This window comes from Ambystoma mexicanum, chromosome 1q, assembly GCF_040938575.1.
Source record: "Ambystoma mexicanum isolate Mex_15411 chromosome 1q, UKY_AmexF1_1, whole genome shotgun sequence".
NCBI classification, from domain to species: Eukaryota; Metazoa; Chordata; class Amphibia; order Caudata; family Ambystomatidae; genus Ambystoma; species Ambystoma mexicanum.
Genome location: NC_090922.1, coordinates 1,038,812,338 through 1,038,836,170, shown reverse-complemented (window position 1 = coordinate 1,038,836,170; position 23,833 = coordinate 1,038,812,338). Strand labels below are relative to the sequence as shown.

Sequence of the window (23,833 nt, the reverse complement as noted above, 5' to 3'; positions counted from 1 at the left end):
ATACCAACAAATGGTTCTCTGCAGAACTAAAGGCTCTCTGTAACATCAAAAGAGCTGCGGAAACTAACTGGAGAAAAGCTCCCTCTCCTTCCACTAAAGATCATTTCTCTACAGCTGCCTCCACCTACAAATCTGCTATCCTAAACGCCAAAAAAGAGATTTTTCAACACAAGAATACTCAATGCTAAATCTGGCACAAAAGAACTATTCTCTATACTAAGAGAACTTGAATCACCATTACCACCTACGGAGGACTGTACTAAAGACAAAGCATGATGTAATAACATCCAGCTAGCCCTCTCTAACAAAATTGCCCTACTACAAGCTAAGATTGAAAACAAAAAAGCTAACATTGCCGCCAAAGACAACCTCAATGGCAAAAAAGACCTTACCACTCCCAACTGCCCTCCTTTTCACTTCTCCCCAGTCACTGAGGATGAAGTAATTAAGATAATCGCCAGCCTTAAACCATAATTGTAAAGGTGACCTATGCCCTGCTTCCGTCAACAAGGACAGAGCCAAAGACCTAGCTCCCATCATCACTTCACTGATCAATTCTTCATTTAAGAATTCAGTGGTCCCCAACAACCTCAAAGAAGCGTGGGTCCTCCCCTTCTTAAAAAACCCAACTTAGATCCTAATATCCCCACAAATTACAGACCTATCACAACGGTCCCTTTTCTCCTCAAAATATTAGACAGAGTAGCCTACCTCCAAATACAAGAACATTTGGAAGAAAATAACCTGTTAGGCCTGCGACAATCCGGCTTTAGGCCTAAGCACGGGACAGAAACCGCCCTCCTGGATCTAAAAATCCAAATGGATGAAGCCAAAGACAAGGGCAATCTGGCCATCTTGCTCCTGTTGGATCTCTCCGCTGCCTTCGATCTGGTTGACCACCAGATCCTTGCTCAACACCTCTCTTCGGCTGCCGCATTTTCCCAGAATGCCACCAATTGGATTCAGTCATTTTTGTCTGACAGTTCGACTAGGGTCTTCGCCCCTTCAGCGGCTGCTCACCCTTTCCCAATCCAATGTGGAGTCCCCCAAGGTTCCTGCATCTCTCCTACACTTTACAACATCTCCACTAAGCTTCTCTTTGACCGACTTGACGATCTGGGTGTCAGCTACGCCAACTACGCTGATGACACCCAGGTCCTCATCACACTCACTGGCTGCTACGAAAGAGATGTTGCAAAGCTTAACGAAATCTACATAGAAATTCAAGCCTGGATGGCCACACATAGGGGCTCATTACACTGTAGGCGGTGGACCAAGGTGCTATTAGCACCTTGGTCTATGCCGGTAAAATACCAGCACCGCCTTGGAGGAAAGGGGAATTACCACCCTGTTCCAAGGTTGGTGGGGCGGTAATTCCCCCTTCCCCCATTGCCCTTCCCCATTCCCATTTTTGCACCATAGGGGATAATGGGAATGGGGAAGGTGCTAATTACGGTACCGCAAATTGCGGTACCGTAATTAGCACCCTGGTCCCTTTGCGGGTTGGTTTTTAACGCCTGCTAAAAAGCAGGCATTAAACTACCAACCCGCAAAGGGACCTCGTAATCAGGCAGTAAGGGTTAACGGTCACCGGTACCCTTACCGGTGACCGTTAACCCTTATCGCCTACCATGTAATGAGGCCCATAGTCTTTGCCTCAATGACGATAAGACAGAACTACTTATCGTAGGATCCCAGGCCCGCCTCAATAAATTGGATTCCAGGTACCATTCCTTTACTATTGATGGCAACATTATAAAAGTATCCAAAGAGTTCAAAACATTAGGTGTGTATCTCGACTCCACTCTATCACTGAAAAAACTAATAAATGCCACCATCTCATCTACCACCTACGTTAATAAACTTATCAATGCATGCAGACCATGTTTATCCTCCTCCAGTTGTCTCACATTAGCGAGAGCGTTGATATTGTCTAAATTAGACTATTTTAACACACTCTTCCGGGGCTCCACGTCAAAAAATCTGAATAGACTCCAGATTCTACAAAATAACGCCTTAAGATGCGCTCTTAACCTCCCGCGTAAGGCTCACATCTCCACGGCCAGCAAAGAAGCCCACTGGCCCCCCATCTCGACAGAATTAAGTTAAGAACCCTTGTCATTACAGAAGTGCCTTTCACTAACTGCCACACACTACCTATCTGACAAATTCTCTAGACACAGCACCTCCAGACCTACTATAACTCCCTACCTGCACCAACTAAAGATCCCCAAATTCAATCTAAAAACAGCAGGAGGCTCCAGCTTCCCTGTTCTTGCAGCACAATGCTGGAATACACTCCCTCTCGCTATCAGATCGGAAACCTCCTTCTGGCCATTCAGAGCCATGGTGAAATCCTGGCTCTCTACCTAATACGCTGCCACTCCTCTCCGCACTTGCCTGTCTCCACCAATTCCTACCGTATGATTTAACCGCATCCTGAAACGGACCATATTGTAACCCGGTCCTCACGATCCACTGTATTTGCTACTCTCATTGTACCTGTCTATGCAACATTGAATGTATGTACCTATTTCCTATGGTTTCACGCAACGATATGTAACTATGTTGTCCACGTGATTATGCGCCCAGCTACCCGAGGGTTCGGCCGTGCTCTATAAATAAACAAACTAAACTAAACTAAACTAATGCAGACCCGCTGGCCCCAGAAGCCCATGCAGGTCTGATAGGAGACACATCCGGCCACATGCATCAGAGCAATACACTGCCATCAGACAGCCACCCTGTTCCCTTGCCATGGCACCGACAGACACATGTAAAGGAAAAAGGTGCATGATAAGAAAATACAACGCATGAAGCGAGTGGCACAACATGCACAATCATCGGAAAGACACATGTTACCCAATGATGCCCCATATGCATGTACATGAATTCCATTGCCCTGATGCCGTGTAAGTCCACCCCCACACATTACACTTTTGCTAATGGCTGTGCCTCGCCCCATGCAGGTGACTCCGGATACCCGCAGCTGCCCTGGCTAATGACACCTTTGTGTTACCCACAAACACTGCAGGATATTGCATACAACCATGCCCACAGCAGGACCCGTGTCTGCATTGAGCATAGTTTTGGCCTCCTAAAGGCCTGTTTCCGCTGCCTCGACCCTACTGGTGGAGCCCTGATGTACACATCTGAAAATGTGGATACAATTGTGCTTGTGTGGGCCATGCTGCACAATATCAATGTTCCGCTACCCCCTGACATGGACATGCCATCCCAGAGGATGAGGTTGCAGTGCCTGTGGCAGAGGCGACTGCACGCATTGCCCGGATTGATGTTGGGGATGGCCGACTGACTCGCCAGTGACTGATAGACAATTTCTTTTGATACATTCACATGGCACATGCCATTGACCTCACTTCAATTAATAAACACGACAATGACGCAATCAGGAATGTCCACGCATTCATGAATTTCAACACTTTTACTGAAATAATGTGCACTAACTTTCCTACCTCCCCCCTCCCACCAACAACCCCACACACTATCCCTCCTGCTCACCCCATCACCAACACCCCCACACACTATCCCACCCTGCCCCTCCCACCACCAACACCTTAGCACACCCACTCTAGGCCAAATGTGTGTCTATGTCACTTCTGTAGCCTCTTTCCCCCATGCCAGACCATAGTGATCTAGGGCCCAATTGGCACTCCGACCGACGTCTGCGTATGCTTGGCTGTGACTCCTCAGTGGGTGTAGTGGAACTTGAGGGTATTGACCTTGGCCCCCGGGTGTGCTGAAGAGTAAGTTGGATGCTTTGCTGCATGGACTCAGCAAATGATGAGATTCCTCCAGTCAGCTCCCTGACTCACTGCCCATAATGCATAATGGCGGCAGTACCGGCGGCTGTCTGTGTCCTACTCATATCCATTGCCCACACAATCCTGCGGGTGGGCCCATGCATGCAGTCACGGATGCCATCTAGGTGCATGGAATGTGTGTGCCCAATGGCCTCCATCTTCCGTTGCCGCCTCTCCATTTCATCCTGCCTCCAGAGGATGGATTGGCTTTGTGGAGCGCTGAATGGGAGAGGAGCTATGCACAGGGTCAGGGCTGAAGGCTGGTGAACCATATGATGGTGTGTCCACATCTGGCTCAGGTGTGTGGACCTTCATCGGGCTGTGGCACTGGGCTTGTTTCCCCCTGGTTCTCAATGGTGGCCCTTCCAGCAGGTGGGGCCTCACTGTCTTCTGCTGCAGCTGCAGATATGGGTGCAGGGGGTGTGGAGGTGGTCTGGATGGCAGGTGGTGTTGGTGCAGGGCCTGTCCTGACACCTGCAGGCTTGGCCTTGCCAGTTGCAGGTGTTGGATGGCAGTCGCCTTGGCGTGGCTTGTCTGTGCCCTTGAGGGTGGTGGTGGCAGCCCTTGAGGGCCTAGAGGCGCCACCTCTAGACAGGGTTGCGCCCTCATCCTCAGATGCCTCTGGTAATGCATGCTTGACTGAAGGGGACACATGCAATAATGTCAGTAATGGTTCTTTCACGTGTGTTGGCATGCAAGACACATGAGCTATGGTACAGAGTAGCACACCACACATTTGGGCAAATTGCCATGGATGTTTATGGGACATTGCATGTGGGGATGGTTGCAGCCATGTGTGTGTGACGCATGCCTAGGTGGCCCTTGGCCTGTGTGTGGGGAAGGCAGGATATCCATGCTGGGGCAGCAGACGCATTCCATGCATGCGTGTGGTCCCTCATGCCCCAACGTCCCCTCCCCGGGTAATGCATGCCTTGTGGGAGTGGGTGTGGTGACTTCCTCTATGGCACTGCCTTGGCTCTATGGGGTGCTGCTGTGTATCCAGCAGCGTTGCGCTGTCGAGTTCTGTGTTTGACTTCCTGCACCCATGTCGGTGTAGGGGGGACATGTACTTCCATGGGGCTCATCTGCCATGCCAATGTGGGGCAGCTCAACTGGGCCCGCAATATGTTGGTGCAACTGCTGCACTGTGTTGTGGTTACTTGTACACCACAATCTTACTGCCACAGGGTGCACCAGCAGGGGTGTGGTGTGCATTGCACTTGGATTGGTCGCTTGCCACCCCTTCACACTGCAGTACCACTCAAGGGTCGCCCTGGCTGCTGTGGAGGGTGGCTGATGTGGCACCCCATCACTTCACCCTAATTGCCTGGCCTAGCTGCTGGACCTGCTGAAATATGCCCCTGTCCACTACAGCGTCTTGTACTGGGCTGACATATATGCATGCACATTTGCCGTGTGGTGGGGGGGTTGGCTCACCTCCTGCCTCCTGGCTGCCTCTGCCCCTCCGACTCCCTCAATGCCATCCATATCAAGGATGGTGCTGCATTTCTCTTCCCATGCCATCAGGACAATCGGCTCGATGGTTGCCCATGCAGTTGCCATTGACTCCTGGCGGTGTTGGGAGAGGAGTCCCCGCACCCTGGCACTGAGGTCGTTCCACCTCTTACGGCAGTCCTAGGCATCACCAGGGACACTGCACACAGCACCTTCTGGCTGATGGCAAGCCAGATGGCAGTCTTACACTGGCTGGTTGTTTTTCTTTGGCTGCTGCCATGAAGTTCATCGCCGTGGGCCACTACCTCATCAGTGTGGACCACCAGCTCTCCCTCACTGAATTTGGGCTTTCTCAGCCTGTTCTCAGGCACCTTCCCTCGGGTCCTCTCCTGAGACATGTTTGCACTGTCTTTTGGGTCCGAATGGCTGCAGGAAGTGGGTCATTTCTGTTGGCTTGAAGCTTCTTTTTTTTTGTTATTTGGTTTGATTAGATTTTGATAGAAACAGGTACCACAAAAGGGAAAAAGAGAAATAAGCATATACATTTGGTTACACAACAGAGTATGGATTTCAATAGTCCAAAATCTTTGTTTAACATAAACCTGGTTTACTTTCTCAACTGTAGTCTATAAGACATTGTAATAACCATTCCCAATCCCATTTCTTCAACCTCCTACCACCGCTCCCCTCACTCCCCCTGGGGCTAGGCCTTTGTTTCACAAGAGTAGTGTGGTCTTATGTGTTGGTGGTTACTTTCTAGATTCTATGGGACCCCTTATTGGGGAACACCTCTTTATGCTTCTTCATCGCATTTTGGATTACATATGAGACAGTGTCAAGCATTGGGCAGATATTACATGAGAGGCCAGTTTTCGAAGTTAGATTCATTATGTGTTTCTACACCTTAATGTAATGTTCCTGGCATATATTTGTTCAAAAAATCCATCCACAAAATATCACATTGTGTTGACCTGCCGTGTAGGGATGACGTTATTTTTTCCATGGTGCATATGTTTGACGCTACATTGACCCATTCTCTCTCACTCGGGGTTGTTGCGGATTTCCACGTCATAGCTAGTAGGGTCCGGGCGGCAAGCAGTAGCTGTGCGGCCAGACCCTGTCCTCCATTCATCCTCATATTTCTCAAAGCCAAACAAGATGAGGTAGGGGTCTGCCGTTCTTTGGCCCCCGTCCAGGTTTATGATCCACCCCAGGACCTCATCCCAGTACATCTTAATTCGTGGACATTCCCACCACATGTGCCAATAGTCCGCAACCTCTCCACATTCACACCAACATAGTGGACTGGCTGACTGGTACATTTTGGAGAGTCTATATGGGTCATACTGCCACCGGTGTAGGAGTTTGATAGCATGTAATTTATATTGACATGATATAGATGTTCGGGGTGCCGCTCTGCACATTTTCCCTCATTTATCTTGATCAATATCTTCCCTCAAGTCTCTCTCCCATTTTGCTCTGAGATGTTCTGTGGTTCCTCTACCTGCCTCTATCAGTGTTTTATACATAGCCAATATCAATCCCTTCATCTCTGTCATGGAGTTCAATAGTATTTCAAAAGGGGTAAGTTATCTTCTTAATTTATCTTTCCACTCTGGTCTTGTTAAAATGCCCTTGATCTGTAAGAATTGGGATGTGGACAGTACCCCTATCCCTAGGGCCTCTACTAGCTCTGGGAGTGTGATGAAGGAGTCTTTTTTCAGATGTTGGCCTACTCTTTCTAGTCCTGCTTCATACCAAGTCTGAAATCTTTCTACATTGGGTATATGTTCATTAATAACTGGGGACTTCAAGTGGCTCAGCGGTGATGGCCATGTGGTAACGTTCCTCATCTCTGTGTCTTCCTTCCATATTTCCCATATAGTTTCAAGCATTGGTGTGCTTTTGATCTGTTTAGTAGTTTCTTCCTTGGGGCCCACAGCCACTCTGAGACCGTGGCCGGGGTTAGATAGTAATTGTCCATCGAAATCCACTGTGGTTCCTTCTGATTACAAAGGTGGGGAATGAGCACCCATAATTGGGCCGCTTCATAATATTTTCTAAGATCTGGAAGGCCCACCCTGCCCTTGTCCTTAGGTAACGCCAGGGTGTCATATGCAATTCTAGTTTTTTTTCCCTTGCCAGAGGAATTTTACAGTCACCTTATTGAACTCTAGGACGAAGTGTGCTGGTATCTTAATGGGAAGCATTTGCAAGAGGTACAAAAACCGTGGGAGACAGACCATTTTTATCGCGTTGAGGCGTTCTTACTCGGATATTGTCAATTTGTCCTATCTAGCCAAGTCCGCATGAACATTTTGAAGAAGTTTTGGGAAGTTGGCTTCATATAGGTCTCCTATTTGTCTTGTGATTCGTATTCCTAAATATTGCAACATATTGTGTTCAATCGTTAGATCAAGAAAGGAGTATTTGGCTTTGTTTGCCTCTGCAGACCCTTGTAGGGGGAACAAAATTGACTTGGTTCTGTTGACTTTGAATCCCGATATTCGGCCGTACTCCTCAAGGAAGAGCATAGCTCGGGGGAGGGACGTTTTCAGGTTGGCTACATGTAGGAGTATGTCATCGGCATACAATACCACTTTATACTCCGTCTGGCCTAATTGCATGCCCTCCACCTGGGTATCTTACCTCATCTTTTGTGCCAATGGCTCCAATGAGAGGACGAAGAGGATGGCCGAGAGGGGGCATCCCTGTCTAGTGCCACCTAGAGTATTCCCCATTTACGAACACTGAGGCCTTGGGTGCTGTATAAAATGCCCAAATCCCCCTTCTGAATTTAGGCCCTATCCCAACCTTGCATAGGACTCCCGTCAGGAAGTCCCATTCTACCCTGTCAAAGGCTCTTTCCACATCTATGAAGAGCAGATCGGGGTCATTGTTCATATGTTGGGAGGCGTTGACCAGGTGCAAGGTCTTGCGCATGGTGTTGGCTCCTTGTCGCCCGAGTATGAAGTCCAGTTGGTCAGGGTGGATAAGACGAGGCATAAGTGTCTACAGTCTAGAGGCCAATACTCGTGTATACATTTTCACGCCCACGTTAATATGGGATATGGGATGATACGATCCACATCTTTTGGGGTCTCTTCCACCTTTAGGAATCACCGTTATGAGAGTCCTAACAAAGGAGTCTGGGGGTCTCCCTGTTTCTAGGATCTTGTTGAACAGTTCAACCAGAAATGGTGTGAGATGGGTACTAAAGGATTTCTAGAATCCGGCCGTATATCCGTCTTCCCCTGGGGATTTGCCTAGGGTCAGCCTTTTTATCGCATTCTGTATCTCTTCCTCTGTTATGGGAGTTTCTAAATAAGCCGATTCAATGTTCGTTACTTCGGACATGTTGATGGCAGCAAGATAAATCTCTATGCCAGTCGGATCTGGGTCTGTCTCTGGGGTATCCAGTGTTTCGTAGAAGTCAGCGATGGCTTCTGGGATGGTGGATTTTCTTGTCACCGAGTTAGGCCTTTCATCAGTTATCTCTTGCACCCTGCGTTCCGCCTGTTGTTCCCTTAGCCTGGCAGCTAGCAGTGCATCAGCTTTGTCCCCTTTTTCGTAAAATGTTTCTTTCAGTAGGTGGAGTTTGCGTACAGTCTGATTGTGCTCCTGGATGCAGAGCTCCTCCCTTTTCTTTTTGGCTTCACTAATTTTAATAGGATCTACCGTGTCTCCCCCCTTAGCTTCCTTATCCAACTGGCAGATCTCCTCTCAGATTCTATTTTCAATCAGAGCTCTCTCTCTTTTCTTACGAGCTCCTTCCCTTATGAGGATCCCCCTCTAGGTTGACTTTCCCGCGTCCTAGACACCCTGTTTAGAGACTTCCCCGGTGGTGCTCAACCTAAAGTATTCAGTGATCTCTGTTTCCATCTCATTCTTGAAGACAGGGTCTTTCCATAAGGCCTCATTACATCTCCATTTCCCGCCCCTAGCTGGTAGGTGCTCCCACTGTGTGTCGGTGATCACCATATTGTGATCCGACCATGTGATTGGGGTGATCTCCGTGTGTGTTGTTGTGTTATATAGATCTCTTGAGAAGTAAATATAATCAATGCGAGTGAAGGTGTTGTGCAGGGCTGAGAAAAAAGTGTAACCTCGTTCAATGGGGTGCATTCGTCTCCACATATCACTCATCCCGTACACATCCATCATGTCTGTAAACTCAGTATATTCTCCTTTAGTTCTATCTCTCGTTACCGGGTTACCAGTTTTCCGATCCAGGGTAGAATCTGCCCATAGGTTAAAGTCGCCACCTAGGATGACGTGGCCAGTGGCCTCGAGCATTATTTTGGGAATTGTTTTAGACAGGAATCTAAGTTGGCTTACGTTGGGAGAATAAATCGTGGCAATTGTCACATTCACATTTCCGATGGATCCTGTTACCAATAGGGCTCGGCCATCTGTGTCGGACCAAGTCTTGGTGACCTGAAAGTCTGTCCCCTTCCTGATAAGGATTCCCAACCCTCCTTTTCTCAGTGGGCCAGAGCCCCAAAATTCTATTCCATTTCGTTTCCCTAGAACCAACCTCTCATCGCCCTTCATATATTTGGTCTCTTGTAAGAGAAGGATGTCAATTTTGCTCTACGAAATTCTCTGGATACAAGGGACCTCTTGGTCAGCGAATTGAGACCTTTGAAGTTAAGTGTTCCCACCCTTATGGGCCCCTTCTGTGTGGTTCAGCAGTCATCGTAATTGCGCAGTTTTAGGGTGTACATAATGTTCAACCGCGACCACCAACATGTTATCTGTTCAATTGACCACATTTCATTTGTCTCTTTTTCAGTCTCTAAAGATGTCGCCCTAGCCCTTCCCTTGGCCTTACCCTGTACCCCTGCCGCCTTCCCCCGTCCCACCTTCCCTTTCCCCATTTGGTGGCGTCCAATCGAGTCCAGTTGGAAGCACTGGCCCGGATTGGAACCACCAGCAGAGACTGTTGCCTCACAGTCCCTTGCGAAAGTAAAATCAATAGAAAAATTAGCCCCCACTGCCTTCCCCTTGCACTTAACATATAAATCAGAATGAAGCATCAATCTCAATGTTAATCTAGTAACCAGTAATCGAACCTTGTGCTGTTGTGACACATTTAGTTTAAATATACCATGTCTATTGGGGCCTAATTGCCCCCTTGGGGGAAATGTTGCCCATGCGGTATTTCCTCGAACCTTTCACCCTTCTTCTCCTTGGGCCTTGAGTACGCCATTCTCTTCCATCCTTTGTCGGGTCATCTCGATCTTCCTTGTGCCCTTGTGGGCCCACCAGTTCTGATATGCACACTTTGATCTATTTCTCTGAAATCAGCCTAATCTTTGTGCCTTTGTGTTCAAAGGAGAGGGAGAAGGGGTATCCCCATCTATAGCGAGTTTCCCCATCCTTCAGCCATTTCGTGAGGCGTCCACACATTCTCCTGAGAGCTAGCGCCAGGGAGGACAGGTCTTGATATATCGTTATTTGTGCTCCTCCTAGGGTGATCGCGCCCCCACTCCTCGCTTTCTCCAACACCCTGGCATTGTCTTGGTAATGATGAAACCGGGCGAGGACTGACCTTGGGCCTCCGGGGGGGCCACCGGCTCGGTGGATGCGTTCTGTTTTGGGTTTGTCGATGGCTTCATCGGTGACTAGCAGCTTTATGATGTCATAAATTGTTTTCTTGAAGTCTTCTTCCGTTTCCCCTTCTTGTTCTGGAATTCCAAAAAAGCTTAAATTGTTCCTCCTTTTGCGATTTTCCAAATCGTCCATTTTAAGTTTGAAGTCCTCTTCTCTCTGTTCCAAGTCAGTTATTCTGATTTCCAGCTGTGTCTCTAAAGTGTCTATCGAGGCTTGATTGTTCTCAACTCCTTCTAGTCTATCTTCAATGCTGTCTAGGCGTTGCGTGAGCTTGTCAATTTTCCCACCTATATTGGCCCTCATTTTCTTTATCTCGCTCACTAAGGCAGCAATGTCCCCTTTCGTGGTGGCAGTGTTAACATTCGCACTTGCTGAGGTTGCCATTCTGGCGTTGGTGGCGCAGTGAGATGATGGCGCGTAAGCGTAGATGGCGAGCTTCTGTTGTGCATTCATATACCTCAGCTGTTCCCCTTTGTTGCCTCTTCAGGGCTCTGAGTGCTGCATTGTTGAGAGCTGGGGTGCTGGAGTCATTTAGTGGGGATAGCTTTAGTTGACAGTGATCACCAGGTTCAGTCGCACTTCGCTATCTTCCCCTATCGCTCGACCTATGGTTTGGTTGTGGAAATTGTGCCTGGTGATTGCGTGGTTGTTGGGTTTCGAAGCAAAATGGTCTGTGGGTCTTGAATTTAGTGCCTGATGTCTGCACCTCTCTCACTTGTTTTCTTAGGCATATGTTGCTTCTTCTTTCGCGTGCACATCAGCATTATTCAGTTCAGTGCCCCACAGATGTGACTATAGTGTGATTCCAGGAAATATGGGTGTATTTTGGGTATCTCAGGTTAATGGTGTTGGCTGTACTGTCTCAGGATATGTGGTGTTGTTGCCCTCGTCTCAGCGTTTCGTTTAGCGGTGTCAGCTTTCTCTTGTGCGTGGCCTGTATTGGGAGTAGAGCCGTATCTAGCCTCCTGCTGTGGAAGAGGCTCATGAGCTCCCGATCCGGGACGCTGGAATGCCACAATCTCAGTATTTCTACATTGGTTTGATGGGGGTGAGCTCTTTCCTGCTCTGTATCCCCCAAGCTTCCCTAGTGGAGGTGTGCCTCATAATTGTCAGTGGGTCCAATGCGATTTTGGGTCCCGCGGGGGCCTGTCAGCTTTTAGAGGTCACTAACGTTCGGCTCTTCTCTTGTCGAGCTGGGCGTTCCTACGTGCAGGTTGGGGGAACCATGCACGTCATGCAGGTACACTTCTATCTGGGCCCTAGTCACTCATTCAATGACCCGCTCCTTCCTGGGTGTCGTTCTCTGCTTGACTGAGGCCTACTGGGGTGCGTTGGTGTAAGGGCTGCTGGAGCTGATGTATTGTTGGAGGCAGGGAGGACGCACGGGGCACGGGGCTGCCGTCCGCAGGTCTCGGCTTCGATCCTGCTTTATGCACTTGTTCGACTCACCCCACAGTCGCGGGATCTGTGGATGTCCTTCACCACTTCCGATCAGCTTCCTCCTTTGCGGGACGTGCTGTGGGGGCCCGCGGATTCTCCACGGGGCTTGACTCTCTGCGGGAAGGAGCCGCAGTCTCTCCGGCTGCTGGGGGCAGGGGCTCACGTGTCGCACCTTCACATCTGATGAAGAATGGCAATTATCTTCATGAAAACCAGTCCGATTTTTTTCCCCCCAGGTTTCGCCCAGATGGCGGGGGTCTCTTCCGACCCTGATTCGTGTGCTTGGAACTTTTGGGGGCGGTCAGGCAGTGGGGGCTTTTACTTCTTTTCGGGACCCATGGCATGGAGCTCACACGGAGGAGGAGAGCATCCATGCGCCTCCTGGTGCTGGATTGAGTTTTTAAAGATGGCCACCACCATACTTTCCGTTCGGGCGATGATGATGCTATTTCCGCCAGCTCTAATAGCGCCGGGGTTGGCGCGGTAGTGGTATTAGCACCGATATTATGACAGTGAGACTTGTTTCGGTGCAGTTTCCGCCAGGCCCCGGAGTGGAGCGAACGTTCATGCCAGATTGTGATTCAACACTAATACTGCTGCACGTCCTGGCAGTAGCGCTAATTCCGCTCAGCAGAAATTGCGCTGAGATTCCGCCTAAAATCGTGATGAGTCCCATTGTCTTTTTGGAAGAATAACCTGGCCTGACACTTTGAACATTTAAATTCCTACATTAATTTTAAGAGGCATTGATTACAAGGGACATCTCTTATTTTCCTGGCTCCTTTGATGTAAAAGGAATCGAAGCTCCTTTCCTCCCTAGTAAGGGAGGTATTAGAACCAGGGTTTGAATGGGGGGTACAAGTGGCACGAGTATGAGGAATAGGCTCAGACCAGCCCTTCTGATTCACCCTCAGTTTGATCATATTAAACCAAAGAGTCGCAGTCACACCGCGCCCAAAAAAATCCAAGTTGAAATTGTAGTCTGGAATTTATTTTAGGTCAGAGGACAGCCTGACACGTGTTTCAAGCTTTAGCTAGCTCTTCATCTGAGGCTGTTGTGTCACATCAAATTATCAAATATACAATTTTTCACAATGTACAGACTTATCTGTAAATACCGTACAGTATATAATGGCCTCAACTCGGACCATGAATTTGCTGTATTCTTATAATTTGTTTCAATCCAATTATATAATTTTAAGACATGGTCGGTGTCTATATGCTGTGCCAATGCAACCTCATTATTTTGATGTGCAGTAATTTGTAATGCTTGTATTTACCTATGTATTCCTATTCGCAATGGTGATTATATATGTCAGTGAACAGCGTGCTCTTTGACATCCTTTGCCAAGATCATGTGGGTGAATTACAATTATTTGCAAATGGTTCTGATAGTTGCAGTGTCTGAGAGAGTACAATTTAGCTTTTCAATTAACTTTTAGTCATCCCAACCTGCTTCAATTCCTTTAGTTTGTTATGCCCTATGGTCCAATATATTCTTTAATTCTTTCTTAATTCGTGACAATTCACTGTGACTTGATAGCAAGAGTCATCCTTACTGCTGTCGACCTTACAACCATTAGTCTATTGATTTGAGTTGTTTTTCCCTCAGCCAAGATGGCGGACACTTTTGTGTCACAATTATTCAGCACAATACCAGGTCCAGAGATGATTCAACCCGGAAGTTTTGCTTGTCTCTTAATATCTCCCTTAGCTCGTGCATGACCGCGCACTAAAATCATGTTATTTTGTTCCTCCTCAGGTAAGATGTTTTTCTATGACTTCCCGGCCCAATTTGAAGCACTTGTGCCTTTCGCTGCACGTCAGCATTCGCACGTTCTTTCTAAAGTGACTCCGATACTTTTGCAATTGGTTCATGCATGCATTAACACTTAGTAAGCATTCTCAGTAGCATGCTTATCTTGTGTTTAAGCATACATAATTACATTGATTTCCCAATTAGTCGCCCTTACAAATAAGTATGGACACATTAGGCATACTTGAAAAGTTTTTGCTGCATGGCAGCACCCGCACATAATCCCCAATGGGGTCTAATTTCTTAGTTACTGGTTTATGTACATATCACACTTTTCGCATATCGAATATTATTTTCTATTTGCATTTCTCACAACCAAGTTTTTATGCATTAGGCTGATTTGACCTAATCTTAGTAAGTTTGTCTTATTTCTCACTTTAGAGGTTACCGCAATTGTGAAGCGATTGAGGTATGTGCAGACATTATACTACGTTCCAAACACCATTTTGCAACCTTTCTTTTGGCTTCAACATTAATACTTTAACCCATGATTACAGCCAAACTAGTATCCGTCAATCTTCTTGCCTTCCATAATTGGATATTTTTAACCCTCAAGTCAAGGTAAAAATCCTACCTTGTGTTCTCACCTAGCACATTCTGGTTTAGCTACACTGACACTAATGGTGTTTTTTGTCTTTTTTTCTTTCCTCACCCTTACTATGTTACCCTCAAATTGTTGGTTTTTAATTATCTCCTTTTATTTTATTTTAATGTTTGTTCTTGCGAAAATACTTATTACTATTGACAAACGAAATGTGTTTTTTTATATACTTCTTTATGCATTATATTTTGCCTTGCCTTGGCATTCCGTCCCCTGTGTTGATCTACCATGTTACTTTGATCATTTTTTTTGTTTAACCAAAATTCAATGTGAAAAAGTGTACATTTGATAATTTGATGTGACACAACAGCCTCGGATGAAGAGCTAGGTAAAGTTTGAAACATGTGTCAGGCTGTCCTCTGACCTAAAATAAATTCCAGACTACAATTTCAACTTGCATTTTTTTGGCGCGGTTTGACTGGGACTCTTTGGTTTACCTGTGTCCCTACAGTGGTAGTATAATGGCAGTATGCCCACACCCCCCAGACACCCGCAGCCCTGTGCCATTTTAATTCTGTTTTGTACAAGTGCTGTGGATAATAGACTTACTCTGCCAACAGTTGTCTCTCAGTTTGATCAGACTCTGCCAAATACATTGTGGATCCCCAGTTTTTATCAGCTGAGTGTGATTCCACTCCTGACACCATATGTGAGGGGTCAGTATTGCGAGGCAGACAACTACTTGTAGTCTTCTCACAATGTGCCATTTTATGAAAGAAATTACATTGTTAAAGAAACTTGCTTGCCCTTACAGAGGAATTCCCTACCTAGTCTAGAGGCTAAGGGAACATTCACTAGCATGGGTAAACTGGCTCTCAAACTAAACGGCAAACATACAAAGGAAATAATATAGCAACACAATATAATAAACAATATCAACATAATATCTGAATGGCCTTCTCCTGCCCTGAGTAAGAGATCTTCCCCAGGATTTAAGTCAGCTCCAAAATGTTCAACAAAAGAAAAGAAAGGTTTTGAACCAGTTCCTGAAAGTTCAAAGTTAAAGCAAAAGTTCAACAAACAAAAATCCACTGGTAACAACGCTTTTGTTGCTGGATGAAATGACCCCTTTCCAACTTCCAGAAAATAAATAGCACCAATGGTAATCCTGGTTATTTGTATTTGTATTTATTGATTTATAAAGCACCTTACACCAAAGTGCTGTACAATGGAACAGCATAATACATAAAACATAAACAATATAACGGTGGAAGCAATTACAATATGAATCAATCAACAAAACAGTGAGAAGAGCAATTAACTGAAGGGGATAGGGAGAAAAGGGGAGTGGGACTGGATGGGGGAGTGGTGGAGATGGGTAGGAGGGAAGGCGAAGGGTGAGAGAGGCGAGGCAGAAGAGGGGGGGAGATAGTCAAAGAATAAGGAGGGTGGGGGAAGCAAAAGGGGGAAGGGGTTTCAAGGAGGAGAATGGAGGAGAGATTTAAGGAATGAGGTGAAGGTGGTTATGATGTCTCTTCTTAAAGATAATTTCTCCAGATGTCAATAATACACAATTCTTTAAGACTTCTTCATTTACTACTTTACATTTGGTATATTTGTCAGGATGCTTTCTCTGTGCTGCTGCTTCTATTTGCAACAACCACACCTTTGTCCCACAGTATGTTGCTGCTTCAACCACAATGTGACATCAGCTGACAGCTTAATATACCACCACAGTTCACTATTACTAACACTGCTCAGAAACTTTGGAGTAGATAGTCCGGCTTAGATAAGACACTTCAATCCCTTCAGGTAGGCAAGGCACGCTTCCCTTTTATGACTTTCTAAGAAAGGGGCAGCCTCTTTGCCTATTCCGTCTGTCTGACTGCAACAAGAAAAACCTTCTTCTACTCACAAGACTTTCTCATTTCTAGCTTAAGCAGTCTTTCACAACCACAGGTCGTATTCTACTTCACAGTATTCTTCACAAGCATTCTGTTACCCGTCCCCAGCTTTGGTCCAACCTTTCTGCCAGTTATCAGCCCAGGTAATTACCAATAATTTTATGTGCCACTCTTTCAGCTTCAGGTAACAATGTTGTACTTGTTTCTTATTGTTAGGGAGAATTCTCTGTTTAGGCTGAATTTCCTAACCTAGTGGGGTTTATTTTTTTCTCCTGCCAAGAGTGAGACTATTTTACCCTCACTCTTGGACATGATTTGAGTGTGTTTCTTCGAATCTAGATGTGTTTTATGGGCTATGGGGTCTTTTACTCCATAGGGCTTCATGTGTTTTTGTGATGTGTGTTACACAGCACCCTCAGTGCAGTGACACAGGGGTGTCATAGTGACTCCCCAGTATAGACTCCATACCCTGGGACTGACTACTGTCTCCCAGGGCATGTAAAGTCACCATTGACTTTACTAGTCTTGAATTCTGAACAGAACCAGTACAAACCATCATATTGTGGACGTACTGGCTGGGGCAATTCAATTGCCTCGGGGTCTGTTAGTCGAGGGGGCACGTCTCCGTCCCCCCTGATCGAGTTTTGGCTGGTGGCAGTGGATACTACTTTTTATATTTTACCGCAAATATTTTCCTATGGGATTTCCCATTGTTTTAGGCTACTATCTTTATTTCATTATTTACGGTAGCCTCGAACATACTGCCGGTTTATTTAATTAATATTAATTCTCCGGTTGGTATTTTTTGCCAAAACTTGATTCTAAAATGGCATTTGTGTTCTCTTCTGTGACTCCAACCCAAGTCGAGCCCTTTGTTCCACTTTTTGGCGGGCTTCTCCACAGAAGCCCTCCAAAGTGGCGCCACTATGTCTGGGGTACTTAGGAGGGGTGGAGGGGAATTTAGGCACCCTGGACTGAGTTGCCTAGGCAACTCAAGTCGCACTCCGTCCTGATTGGCCCAAGTGGTGAGCCGGCCGGCTCACCACTTAGCATGTTTGAGTGACAGCTAGGCTAAGTGAATGGGGGTTTGCTGCATAAAAGCAGGTCTTTGGGGACTGGAACTTCAGAAGTCGCCACAGGACCTAAGAATCCGACGAGAGAGAAGCTGTGCTGACCTGCCACGACACCACGACCGGTGGAGCCCTGCTGGACGTCTCACCACTTTTTCCCAACGACAGAGGAGATCTCCCGCCGGAGAGTCTTCTTCCTTTAACTGGTGGGGATAACCAGTTTCACTGTCTTTTCGCTTTCCCGACGTATCTCGTGGCCGCCTTGCCCGTGCTAAGCACCCCGGCAACCGGGATACCACGTTTTACCACGACCGCGAGACAAAGGTACCACCTTTAACCGGAAAACTCTGCGGCTGGTTTCTGCCCTGGTAGTGCAACGACCTTCATCTTTCCTCCAAGTCGAGATCTTCTCTTCCCCTGGACGATGACGCAACTTGCACCCACTACCAGGAACAACTGCCACCGCTGGAGGATCCTTCCCACTTAATGTACCGTGTCCCGCCTGGCTTCCCTTGCAACCGACTGTACGGGGTAGATTTAGCCCCCGGATTTCGAACCTGGGTTAGCCTGGGACACCCTGGCTAAACTTTTCTAAGCTTCTCTAACTCTTTTCTGAAACCTCTGCAAGACTTTCTAAGCCTAGTGCAACTGTGTGATCTTGGGCGCATTTGTGCTCTGCTCTCTCTAAGAGTGGACCCAGTCTTTGGACTTTGGCTCACCAGTGACCTTTTGCTCTCTGCCTTGCTAACCGTGTTGTGGAATCCTAGAGTGGTGTACCTCTTCATATTCTGTATTTTTCCCTCCCTTTTTCACAAACTTATTAGAGTGCCATCTAGTTAAGCGCTCACCACTGTATGAAAATAAGTGGTGTCTTACTGTGATTTTCTAATAGGGAAAAGGGGGTGTATATATCATAATAGTTACTGTGTTTAGAATATTTTTCAATAAGAGTGCTGGAGTGTTTCAACTGTGTGTTTTTAAATAAATAATGATATACCTTGATACCAAAGCTCTGGTCAGTGTTTGTTTGTATTAATGTATCTAAGTGCCTATTGAGTATACTTTGCATACTGCCTAACTCTTCTTGAGGGAAGTCTGACTGCTCAGCCACAGCTACCAGGTAAATCTGGGTGGTACAGACTGCTACCAAGCGGGTTTACTGCTAACACCTGTAGTCTTAAATCTTTTGCAGTGGTCCCTAAGGGAACTGCACAGGTTTCTGCCTAACACTTATATCACATGATTGTTAACAACTTCACAGTGTAGTTAGATGGCTCTTTAACACTTGGCCAGACAGGTTTCACTGTGAAAAAGGTTTGCCTCTTGACTTGGGTAATTCTTGTTCTTCTCAATGTTTTAGACTCTTTACTTATTTGAAATAGAAAGAATGTCACCTAGGGATACTGTATAGAGTTCAGTCTTTCAAGTGAAAACACATTTAGGCACACGCAACCTCTCTTTGAGATAGAATTCAAAGTTAAAAGTTGAATGAGGAATTGTATTCCTGTTTAATGGTAAAGGATGCAACTTTGATTTCCATTGGGAAACTCAATTGGGTACATGCAACCTTCTTTTGATGGAGTTTTCACTCTTTGTACTTGTAACTTGTATAACGTCAATGTTAGGAATCTGGTAATGGTCTATAAAGTGTTACTTTTCCCCAATTTCCTCCGCTAGTCAGCAAAACATTTTAAAGTGTTCAACAATGGATTTAAATACCTTTTGTTGCTCACGCGAGCGTTAAAGCTTTCACGATAGGCATGAGTGTTACAAGTCCATTGTTTAACAAGAATTCAATTATACAAACAGCTTTTACATGCTTTCAGCCATATGCAAGTCACTTAGGAGCTAGCTACAGTGACTGCTTCCCTGACTTCCTCTGCCTATGCTACTACTATGACTACTTCTGGCTCGCTGGGGACCCACACCCTTCTCCAGCACGTGTGTCTTTTGTCCGGCCACTTCATTTGGGAGTTCCCTTTCCTCCCGAGGCACTCAGCTTGCCTTCTTCTTCTGGCCGTAGTCTCCTGCACAGTAACAGCTCTGCAATCACTGCAATAGGGCTCTCATGGGGAAAACTCCGCCTCCAGCTCATCTTCCCATGTGCAGCCTCAGCACTTAAGAGTTTGGGAGAACAGGACTCTCTCAGAGCTTGCAGGTGAAATCTGTTGTCTCCACGGTCCGGTGTCCCTTCTATTCTTCCACTTTCTTGTGATTTGCCAGCCTTTTGCTTCTCCTCTGCTACTTCAGCTTCGGTCAGCCTTCCAACCCTTGTTCCACTCCTTCTACCCCTCCTTCCCTGCTTGAGCCTTATATGTCTCGCAGGTTCAATGATAGGATTCAGGTGTAGGCAATTATCCTTAATTGCCTGACTACTGCAATGGCTACTAAGCTTAATTGCCTGACTACTACATCTACATGCCACTTCAGCCCTCTTCTTCATCTCAGTACTTCTAGGATTCTTGAACTTGTAGTTTCTTCCACTAAAGTTAGGGTTTTTCAACTTCTAAGTTATTTGTAAGGGTAGATTTCATTCCTTTAAGTCTTTTTACAGAGGGGCTATGCGAATTAGCTATCATAGAGGAAGATGGTTTAGTGTAGACAACATTTCCATAATCCCTTACAATATACCCTTGGGTTTGAGGAAGGTATTTAGTTTGGAATACCAAAAAGCATCTTTCTTTCGGTATAGTTTGTTCTGATTTTCTAACCAAAGGGTTCACAACCTTAGATCTCATATGGGGTTGAGAGACATTAAAATGACAATAGGCCATAACCTCTTTAGGTACAGTGGCAAGAATCTTCATGTCAGAGGAAAAATACTGTATCTCATCCCACAGAATCTACTCGCCGCCCTGGGCCCTTTCTCCACCGTGGTGATCCTCCCACAGTACACCACCACCAAGGTTGGGATCAGGAAGCGTCTGCATGCCCCTGGCCACCTGGGAGGAGACTTTAGGCAGAGGTTCAGTGAGGGATCCATACTATTCTTCACAGTAGTCACTAGCACGTTTATCTTTTCAGCAAATTCTTTAAAATCCCAGTAGACCTGCAGGACAAGTTCATTGGTTTGCATACTCGACCTAAGAGAAATGCACTCACCCCATGATGAAGGTGGACAAAATATTTACCAGTACTTTCTGTAAAATGGTGCATGTTAGAATAAGCATAATGCTACCACCCAAAGGCCAGCCATGCATAATCCAACATTTATTTGCCATTTTCTGCCAACATGGTTTGTTTGCAGTACATGGCAAAAAAGGTTTTAAATAACCCCATACTCATCAGCAAGCTGAGTACCATGCAAATGGTTCTCACCCTTCATAAAGCCCTCTATGTGAAGCTCACACGGATAGGTTTCTTCACCTGCTAACATCACAGGAACAAGCTTCAAAGCCTAATTGTTTACTCCTTGCCCACAGCTGCATGTTTATTTAACTCTGATTGAGCTTTCGAACTTGGAAATACCCATGACTGTATAGCACCCACGACGTACAGTAATGTACTAATTAGGGGATAGTTCCACTGTATGAGATGATGGTAATATTCCACTCTCTTGTATTCAAATGTTTGTGAACACAAGTGTATATATGTTGGCTGATTTGAGAGTTGGGGGCTCACTATTTGCTGTACAGGGATCTCTAGTGTTTTTATTTGTCTCCCACAGCACTATCTTTTAAGAGCTGAACTTACCCTAAATCGATCTCAGCATTCGGTTTAACCGACAAGTTGGTGCATGTAGACCTCAGATCCTTTGACCGCAGTCAGCACCACCAGAAGACCGTGGATGGCCTCTCTGGCGACATCTCCTGGAACCATCGGTAAAGGTAAGACAGTTTTTGTCTATAATAGACAACTCACTGGAGGCTATGGCTGTAGGTTGAGGGAGTCAACTGGGAAACAAGCCATTTAATTTGAAGGCCAATTCGGAAACCATCTAAAATGCTGGCTGGTATGTCTCCTTTGTTTGTTTTGCGTTATGGTAAATGTTATTCTGGGTCTGATTGATGTTATCCTTCAGGTACCCAAACGCTCAACCCGTAAACAGATGAGAAGGTTTCTCAGCATGACTGGCTACTCTCACTGGATAATGGGTTACGATTCAATTCCTAAAGCCCAGCCTCCAGATATGCATTGTATCTGGCCTTTTATGCATTAAAATCTTGTAAATACAACAGCTTTATTATTTTCCTGCATACATTTATGCACAGGTTTAGAACAGAGTGCAATGCAAAGGTCAGGTTACTTGACAGAAACCAGAACACTTCTTTGATTTTTATCTCCATGGATGTAATTGCAAGCCATGGAGAAAAGCCTCTGAAACAGAAATGTATTCTCGGAAGCCTTTCAGAATGAAAACACATACCGTGATATAAGGAATGGTTTCTTTCTGTTCGGCTTCTGCTCATATTCATGTGTAGGTGCTCATATAGCAGACAGAAGAATTGTGCATATTTATTTTCCAAGCATTTTAGGATCGTATAATTAATAAGATGGAAAACTGAGAAACAATTGAGAATGATCTTTTCTTCAGTGAAAGCAAACCAGTATTACACAAACGTATTTACTGTGCTGTGTGCATTTATCATCAAGATGCATCTACACGGTGTTCATTCATATTGTGTAGGAGAATGTTTTCTACAAATGTGATTCATTGTTTGAAACCAGACCTCTTTGCCGAACTGTTTTGTTTCTAATGGGTCTTATTCTTTTTCAAGTTTTGTCATGTTTTGGTTGCTTCTTGCCTAAATTTTACACTTTGCAAAGGCAAATAATGTTTACACTTAAAATTTAATTTACACTCTAATTATAAAAACAGTGTGTAAAATGAGAAGTATGCAAGGTGTAGTTTACATCCATTAAACCTTAACTTGCAGTCAATGGGGTACATTACTATAAATGGTCAGTGGCAGCAGAGTCCTTGATGAAGGGTGAGTGGTTGTTATTACACCAATCAGAGGTGTTGCAGCATCTTTCAAATCTTCAAGACTACAATTAAAACATTCAAAACCTGACTCTCCAGGAAGTGCAAGTGATGTTCAAAAGCAAACAAAAATGAAAGTTACATTTGTAATTGAAATAGAAACTCAGCAAAACATGTCCCTGAAGTAATAATACAGATAGGTATTTAACGTTTTTATGTAGCGCCTCATGCATGGTTCGTCCAACTTCTAGGCACTGTAGATTATTATACCTCAGTCAATAGTTTAGCAACCTCTGAAGCTTGTTAACCGGTAAGATAGCTCTGCCGAATGAGTGGTCGCTGCTGCAAGTGATCCTTGGTGTCAAGTTGTGACACATTGTTCGTATGGGATAGGACCCCGTATCCTAGTAATTGGTGACAGTCTGGGTCGTGAAAAGTAACTATTCAAAGCAATGCCTTCTTCGAGCACATTGCCTGGCCGTGTTCTTGTGTTCCAGTTGTTGGGGCAGCGCCTTCTTGCAGCACGTTGCCTGGCCGTGTCCTTGTGTCCTTGTGAACTGATTCAGAGAGAGTTATGTGGTTTTATATAGCTAGTGCATGGGGTGATTCGTGAAAAAGTTTATCGTAGTTACATAATGTTACCACCAGGTGAGACTCAATAGTTACATCTTAGCACGAGAAGAGCACTTTATTTAATACCATAGACTAAATAAGCAACCAGTAAGGCACATTAGATTGATGCTTTACGCAATATTAGTACCCGGCGAGAGTCGAGCAGAATGCAACACGCATTCTGATTGGCTCTCGCAGGTCCTTACCCCGCCGAGAATACTTCGATTCTTGGCCGGGATTCCAGCTGCCTTGTCCTTGGCGGGGGGCGTGGCAGCCCCTCAGCCAATGAGGAGGCTCGAAGCGGGGCCATCCCCGCTCCCCAGAGCCTCCCCACGGCTGAGAGGCTGCCTTCGTCCCCCGCTGGGGACTCAGGTAAGGGTTATTTTCATTTTGTTCTTCCCTGCCCTCCCCACCCCATTTACCTGCTTGCTCCTGCGTCCCCGGTAGGGGACGATGGCAGCCTCCAGCAGTGTGGAGACTAGGAGCGGGGCCATCCCTGCTCCGCGCCTCCACATGGCTGGAAGCTTCCATCGTCCCCCGCCGGGGACGCAGGTACGTTTATTTTTTTTATTTTGTATTTTTTTTTTTACCCCTCCCTCCCAACCCCACTTACCTTCTGCTTCTTTTTCTT

The 23,833-nt window shown here is 45.9% G+C and overlaps 1 long non-coding RNA gene across 1 annotated transcript in view; it reads left to right on the top strand.

Annotated features, from left to right (window-relative positions):
• The window catches only part of LOC138541031 (uncharacterized), a 400,081-nt gene that overhangs the window by 229,223 nt on the left and 147,025 nt on the right, over positions 1-23,833 (top strand). The window contains exon 3 of the long non-coding RNA XR_011289055.1: positions 21,334-21,493. This is a non-coding gene — a long non-coding RNA (uncharacterized lncRNA). The remainder of the gene's footprint in view (positions 1-21,333; positions 21,494-23,833) is intronic.